The following is an 8,446-nucleotide window of genomic DNA, read 5'->3' on the forward strand; positions in this document are numbered from 1 at the left end:
TTCTACTCCTGTTCCCAAAATATCTGTAAGCTGGTGGAAGAGGTATAAGAAGAATGCGCAAGAGTGTTGGTTGAAAAAGTGGTTTGTTATATGAATTTACTTTCTGACTGAGTAAACAGTGATTCTGATCCTTTGTTTTGAAGCTTACTCTTGTTCTTGCTGCTTTTTTTGGCAAAACACCTCAAGGGAAGACTCGGGCTTGTTTAAATGACTCAGATTAGTTTTTAAATTTTTTATTTCTTTTCTTAGCTCAAGGTGCAGGTAGAAAGTTTAAAAAATATGAAGGAATATAAAGAGGAAAATAACAATAGAATCAACAAACTCTTCACTTGCTCCAGAAAGCAACCACCTCACCCAGCAATAAGGCCTGCATGAGGTAACTGAGTCAGCAAGTGAGGGGAAGTGTGCCTGTTTAGGTGCTCCCCACTGGTTTTCCTCAGGCTTATGTGGGCCGATCTGGAGTTTCTACAGATGAGAAAGAGTCCCTCTCCCCTTGGTGGCCTACGTCCAGGAGTCATTCAGGGTTGGTTTTTTTGTTTTTAGCTGAACTATAAAAAACATTATATTAGTTCCAGAAGCACAACATAATGACTCAACATCTATACATATTGTGGGATGATCACCACAACAAGCCTCATTAACATCTGTTACCTCACATAGTAACACGTTTCTTGGGATCAGAACTTTTTGTTTGTTTGTTTGTTTGTTTGTTTGAGGAAGGCTTTGAAAACTTCTTTGTAAAGATTTACTCTCAGTGATGTTCAAATACACAGTACAGTGTTAACTATAGTCACCGTGCTGTACAGTACATCCCATGACTTATTTATTTTATGACTGAGGGTTTGTATCTTTGACCCACTTCACCAGTTTCACCCACGCCTCACACCCTGCCTCCTCCAACTGCCCATCTATTCTCTGTGTATATGAGCTCAAGATCTTTGATATAACTAGTTCTCCAGACCTGTCCATGAGCACAGTTGGAGGACATGTGTTTAGTTTCGTGTTTGGCATTTTTTGCTATGCCTGTTCTGTGAAAGACTGAGATGCTGGGTATCAGCCTGATAGACACAGGGGACATTTCAATGGCTATGTGGCCTCCTGCCGGGCAGAGGCATCCTGATCCTATCCCAACAGGGGAAGAGTTTCAGTCTCTCCTGCTGGGGGTAGGGGCTGTGCAAGGATGGTCTTTATTCTGCCAGCTCAGCCCTACAGGGATGCCACTGCTGTCACCTCGATGGCAGAGGGGTGCCTGCTGCTCTTTTTCTTCTAGCCCCAACCTCTGCTTCTACTGTTTTCCCTTCACAGCTGCTCTCTCGCTTTCCTACAATTTCTCCATCACATCTCAGCCCAGGCCTGGACCATCATGGTGTGAGATTCAAGGCCAGGTCAATGGAAACAAGTTTCTTTTCTATGACTGCGGGAGCAAGGAGATCAAACCTGTTGGCCCTCTGGGGATGAAGCTGAAGGACACAGCATTTGTGGGATAGAGAGGGAGCCTCCAAAAGACCTGGGGAAAGAGCTCAGAAAGAAATTCCTGGACATCAAAGCAGAGATTTTGATAAAGAGTGGTAAGTCTCAAGGCCCAGGGCAGAAGGAGAACACATTGGCAGGGCTGGGGAGTTATTGTGTTCATGTAAAACTTCAAATTGGGTCCCATACATGTGGTCCAGAAGCCAGGGCAGACAAGGAGACAAGAGCAGGACCAGGAGGGCCAAAGGGAAGCTGAGGAGTGTGCAGCGGGTGGGGCAAAGGATTGTTCAAGACCAGAGGCTGACCTGTTTCCCCTGGTGGGGGTGGGGGCAGATTCCCTCACCATGCAGGGCAGCCTGATGTGTGAGCGTGGGGCCCACAGACACACCAGAGGATCCTAGCGGTTTGTCTTCAATGAGCAGTTAACCTACCTCTTTGACCCCAAGAACAGAAAGTGGACAGGGTTCCCCCTGGAGGCAAACAGTTCAAGGGTATATTGGACAATGACTGGAGATGACCAAGCTCCTTGTGCAGACATCAAACAGAGACTGTAAGAGCTGGCTGCAGCACGTATGGGAGCACTGGGATGAAATGCGGGAGACCACAGGTAACTCAGAAGACTGGATGGAGTGCTGGTTCTCTTGAGATTACCTCGACCTACCCACAGTGTGGACTCGTGTGTGTGTGTGTGTGTGTGTGTGTGTGTGTGTCTGAGGGAGAGAGAGATATTCATCCATCCATGGCAAATGTTCTTGGCAGAATAATGGCCACAGGAATGTTCTAGCATCCTTCCTTTCCCTTCTTACCTCCTGGAATTTTTTCCTCGCTGTATGTACCTTTGTACTCAGGCATTTCTTGGATTTCTTGCTGCCCCAAACAGGGGAGCATCAGTCTTTCCAGAGATGGTGTTCTTACTGACCCTGTTCCTGAGAATCATTGTCTTTTCCATGCCACCTGGTGTATTGCTGGAAATCCTTCAGTGCCACCTGGACTGTCCCTTTCACCATCCTTGTCCTGCGTCACCTCCTGTCTGTCACAGCAGGAGCGACTGCTTACATTGCAAACCCTGCTTCCCCTTTTGGCTGGAGGAGTCCCTGGGGGACAGGGCACATCCCATCCCTCCTTTCCAACATCAGGACTGGTCACAGCAGCTGCCACAAGGACAGTGATAGACACCGTCTGCCTGGTAGGATGCACCTGGGCCAGCAGGAGCTGAGAAAGCCTCCCCCAGTTTGGGGTCCCAACTGGGTCTCTGATTCTTGCAGTTTCATTACAGCGCCACCAACAACGCAGCCAGATGTGGCCCAGACCATGAACATCTGGATAGTCATCTTGAGCCCCAATGTCATCATCATTGTTGTCATCATAATTTGCATAATTATCAAAAATCGACACTCTGTGTGGAACTTCTTTAGAAGGACAGGTAGTGAGAGCAGTTTGAGAGGGAAGGGAGGGGCAGATGGCCTGGTTTGAGCACAAGGAACGGTGAATTCCCAGCCTCACCCATGCCCACTGCCTGAACCTTCTCACAGGGCAATGGGACCAGGTGAATGAGATCTCATATCACGTGTTGGCAACAGCTTGGACAAGCTCAGCCCTGAGCTCTGACATGACTTCACTCACTGTTAAGGCCACTGGAGAGGGGAGCGGCCCACACCACTACTTAAGGCCTGTTGCCTAAAGGGATTGACAGAAGTCAGACCTGGCTCTGACCCTGTTCTCCATTGGAGAGAGTCAGTTTGGACCCAGGGTAGGTGGTTTGGGGACACAAAGCATGGGCCATACTCCCCTTTGAGTATGAGCAACATGGTGGCTTATTGGGACATCTCAAGGAGAAGGGGATTCCATCCAGGCAGTTACAAGAACAGAGGCCAGAGTCTAATCCCAGGAAGAGGGAGTGGGAAGGCCTCTGCAGACAATCTCAAAGGACTGGACAGTAGTGCTGTGTTTCTCCAGAACATGGCTAGTGTCTTCTCATGTAAGGCAGCAAGCCCTCAGTAGAGACCATGCATGATCGAACTAGAAGGAGGTCAGTTCTCTGTGCAACAGTGGGAACCCTGACTGAGGCTGGTGCCATTCCTGGCAGCCAGCTTCCTGCAGACCTCAGATCCTGAGTCCCTGAGCAGCACCTGCTTTGAGCAGAGCTGACCTGGGGGATGGGCTAACTGAGCTCCCCTGTGAGCTCCCAGCTGAGCCGGACCAGGAATGGATGGGATGGGGGAAGGATCATCAGACTAAGAGCTCTGCGTGCTGCTCGCCAGGAGGAAGGGAAAAGAAGGACCTTTGCCTACAGTGTTCCCTAAGTTTAGAGGTGTCGAGTGCAGGCCCTGTACTCTGTCAGATCCCCTAGCAGGGCCTTTAGGGCCGGCTATGAGAGGGAGCATCAGAATCCGAGTCACATGAGCACATTGTTTTCTTAGTCTTTTTGGTCCTGATTCCAGACCATTGATAACAGGGCCTGGGACTGACTCAGTGATTTGATTCAGGAGGAAGGAGTTTCATAAAGGTGGCTGGGGACATGAGACCCAGGGCTGGGGACATGGCTGGAAGGGATGGGCTCTGGGGTGGAGAGTGCTGATAAAGGGCAGCCCCAGGACAAGGGATACCCAGATTTCCTCAGCCATGGAGACAAACACCTGTTCTTTTCTTAGGCTGCCAAGTCCACCAAGAATCCCCTGACAGTGGGACCAGCTTTGGACCAGCTGCCTTTGGTTGAGATGCTGTTTATTTTTAACCCACCAGCACTTTCAAGCTTATAAATTCAGAAACTTCAGCTGACCACATGGTGCAGGACAAAGAACCTCCCATGCCCCTTCTTGCATATGGTGGCTCTCCTGTTCAGCACTTTCCCTTGGCATATTCTATGTGATAGGTGATGGAATATTTGGTGCCAGGTGATGGAATTCTTGTGCTGAAATATTTAAATGCTTCACCTAGAAATCTCAATGGAGAAAACAGTTTCCATCTTGTTCTTTGGTTGTGCAATATCAGATTCTTCTCTGCATCATGACCATACCCTTGCAGACAGTACCAACAAAAAGATTGTTTAAAGCTGTAGAACCTTGGGCATTTTTTTCTAATGTAGTGGGAAACAATCTCATTGAATTTTTTTTAAAAATGACAAATTTGTGCTTATTTTTTTCAGTAGATTATGACCATGTACATATACCTAAATAAACATACATCTATTATAAAACATTTGATTAATTTGAAATTTGTTTCCTTGATTATTTACTAGTTTTTCAAAGATTTTATTTATTTGAGAGAAAGAACACAAACAGGGGGAGTGGCAGAGGGAGAGGGAGAAGCAAACTCCGCACTGAGCAGGGAGTCAGTCTGGGGCCTCCATCCCAGAACCTTGGGATCCTGACCTAAAAGCAGATGCTTCACTGGCTGAGCCACCCTGGAACACTGGAATTTTTAAAATTTTTTTTTAAAAATTTATCTATGTATTTGAGAGAGAGAGAGCATGTGCTCCTGCCTGAGTTGGGGAGGAGGGGCAGAGAGAGAGGGACAAGCAGGATCCCATATGAGCAGGGAGACTAGCAGGAGGCTTGAACCCAGGACCCTGGGATCATGACCTGAGTTGAAGGCAGATGCTTAACCAGCTGAGCCACCCAGGCACACCTGGAATTTGTTGTATATCCCATAGGAACTCATGGAATTTTGCTCTTCCTCCACTCTATGGGGTAAATATATGTGGTAATTCTGTCAGATTTCTTACAGAAATAAAGACTTTAAGGGTCACTCAAAAATCTACTTTCAAACTGTTATCTGTCAGTCTCAAACATGATCCTGACAGGCCAGATATAAACAAATATTCTGGGAAGATGGAATTGAGAATCTTTCCGGATCCTCCAGATCTGCTACCTACAACACTAACTTTCCTGTCATCCTCCTTCAGAGCACAGTGAGTCTTCACAGCATAAACAGATCTACTTCTAAAAGTTATTTATTCCCTCATGAACAAAAGGTCCATGTCCAGAACACACCAAGAGCTCCAACAAATGTATAAGAATAAGTGTTATTCTCCTAAGATTTGGGCAAATGCTTAGAACAAGTCATAGACTGTACAGATTTTATTCATGTACATTTGAAAGAGAGAGAACAAGAGCAAGCACATGTCAGGAGAAGGGCAGAGGGCAAAACAGGCACCCCACTTAACAGGGACCCCGATGTGGGTCTCAATCCCAGGATCCCAGGACCATGACCTGAGCCAAAGGCAGATGCTTAATGGACTGAGCCACGCAGACACACACCCCTTTTTTAAAAGGATTTATTCATTTATTTTGACTTTAATAAGCCTATGAAATCATTAAACACATCCCAAGTAATCAAGATAACATGAAGAACAATGGGCTTGCCTTATACATGAATCAAACTGACAACATTTTAAAGGTATCTATGGCAAGGGGTGGACTGGAAATGGAATAACAGGAGCTCTCCTATGTGTTGGTAGGAGTATAAGTGAAATCAGCATGGATACAAGTAAGGTGTCAGAACTAGAGTTCAGAGGAATGATTATAAGGATGCTAACTGGACTTGAAAAAAGCAGAGAAGACACTAGAGAATCCCTTTCTGGATTAATAAAAGAACTAATATCTAATCATATTGAAATTTTAAAAAGGCTATTAATGAGGAGCAATCAAAGATGTAGGATCTACTGTAAGGACAAATGTGGCAGAAGAGACAATTAGCGACATCGAAGACAAAATGATGGAGAAAAAGAAAGCTAAGAAAAAGAGAGATAAACAACTATTGCATCATGAGGGGAGAATTTGAGAGATAAGTGATACCATAAAGCAAAATAATATTAGAATAATTGGGATTCCAGAAGAAGAGGAGAGAGAGAGAGGCAGAAGGTATATTGGAGGAAATTAGAGTGGACAACTTCCTTAATCTGGGGAAGGAAACAGCCATTAAAGTCCGGAAGGCACAGAGAACACCCCTCAAAATCAATAAAAATAGATCAACACCTCGACATATAATACTGAAACTTGCAAATCTCAGAGACCAACAGAAAATCCTGAAAGTAACTCAGGACAAGAGGTCCCTAATGTACAGTAGAAACATTAGACTGATAGCAGACCTAGCCACAGAGACCTGGCAGGCCAGAATGGACAGGCAAGAAATATTCGGGGTAGTAAATGAGAAAAGTATACAGCCAAGCATACTTTACCCAGGAAGACTGTCATTTGAAATAGATGGAGAGATGAAAAGCTTCCAAGAAAAAAGAGAAACTAAGGGATTTTGTGATCACTAAACCAGCCCTGCAAAAAAATTAAAAGGAATTTTTAAGCAAAGAGAGAGCCCCAAAATAACATAGACCAGAAGGGAAAAGAGACAATGTACAAAAATGGTGACTTATAGGTAATACAATGGCACTAAACTTGTAACTTTCCATAGTTACTCTGAATGTAAATGAGCTAAATGCCCCAAACAAAAGACACAGGGTATCAAAGATCCATCATATGTGGTCTACAAGAGACTCATTTACAACCAAAAACACTTCCAGATTGAAAGTGAGGGTGTGGAGAACCACTTATTATGATAATGGACATCAAAAGAAAGCTGGGATAGCAATCCTTATATCAGACAATTTCGATTTTGAACCAAAGACTGCAATAGGAGATGAGGAAAGGGATGCCTTGGCTCAGTCAGTTAAGCATCTTCCTTCAGCTTGGGTCATGATCCTGAGGCCCTGGAATCGAGTCTCCTTGCAGTGAGACTGTTGTGTGCTCTTTCTCTCAGTCTCTTTGACAAGTAAATAAACAAAGTCATTTGCAAATATATTCTCCCATTCCGGGTTGTCTCTTTGTTTTGTTGACTGTTTCCTTTGCTATGCAGAAGCTTTTGATTCTGATGAAATCTCAAAAGTTCATTTTGCTTTTGTTTTCTTTGCCTTGGAGGCATATCTTGAAAGAAGTTGCTGTGGCTGATATCAAAGAGGTTACTGCCTATGTTCTCCTCTTGGATTCTGATGATTCCTGTCTCACATTGAGGTTTTTTATCCATTTTTAGTTTATCTTTGTGTATGGTGTATGAGAATGGTCGAGTTTCATTCTTCTACATATAGCTGTCCAGTTTTTCCAGCACGATTTATTGAAGAGACTGTCTTTTTTCCACTGTATATTTTTTCCTGTTTTGTCAAAGATTAATTGACCATAGAGTTGAGGGTCCATATCTGGGCTCTCTACTCTGTTCCACTGGTCTATGTGTCTGTTTTTATGCCAGTACCATGCTGTCCTGGTGATCACAGCTTTGTAGTAAAGCTTGAAATCAGATAACGTGATGTCGCCAGTTTTATTTTTGTTTTTCAACGTTTCCTTAGTGATTCAGGGTCTCTTCTGATTCCATACAAATTTTAGAACTATTTGTTCCAGCTCTTTGAAAAATACCGGTGGAATTTTGATTGGAATGGCATTAAAAGCATAGATTGCTCTAGGCAGTATAGATATTAAAAACAAAATCTTGGGACGCCTGGGTGGCGCAGTTGGTTGGACGACTGCCTCCGGCTCAGGGCGTGATCCTGGAGTCCCGGGATCGAGTCCCACATCAGGCTCCCAGCTCCATGGGGAGTCTGCTTCGCTCTCTGACCTTCTCCTCACTCATTCTCTCTCTCACTGTCTCTCTCTCTCAAATAAATAAAAAAAAATAATAAAAATCTTTAAAAAAATAAAAAAATAAAAACAAAATCTTAAAAAAAGAGAAATGAGGAAGAACACTGTATCATACTTAAATGGTCTGTCTAACAAGATGATCTATCAATTATAAATATATACACTCTAACATGACAGCAGCCAATTATATAAACCAATTAATAACAGAATTAAAGAAATACATTGACAACAATACAATAATACTAGGGGACTTCAACACCCCACTCACAGCAATGGACAGAAATACATTAGAGAGGGCACGGATTGCATGGAGCACTGGGCATGATGCAAAAACAATGTATACTGTTTTGCTGAAA

The 8,446-nt window shown here is 44.2% G+C and overlaps 1 pseudogene; it reads left to right on the plus strand.

Annotated features, from left to right (window-relative positions):
• Nucleotides 1-1,214: 1,214 nt before the first annotated feature.
• On the plus strand, nt 1,215-4,186 carry LOC122902116 (annotated as a pseudogene).
• Nucleotides 4,187-8,446: the final 4,260 nt, after the last annotated feature.

The sequence above is a fragment of the Neovison vison genome, chromosome 1 (genome assembly GCF_020171115.1).
Source record: "Neovison vison isolate M4711 chromosome 1, ASM_NN_V1, whole genome shotgun sequence".
NCBI lineage: Eukaryota > Metazoa > Chordata > Mammalia > Carnivora > Mustelidae > Neogale > Neogale vison.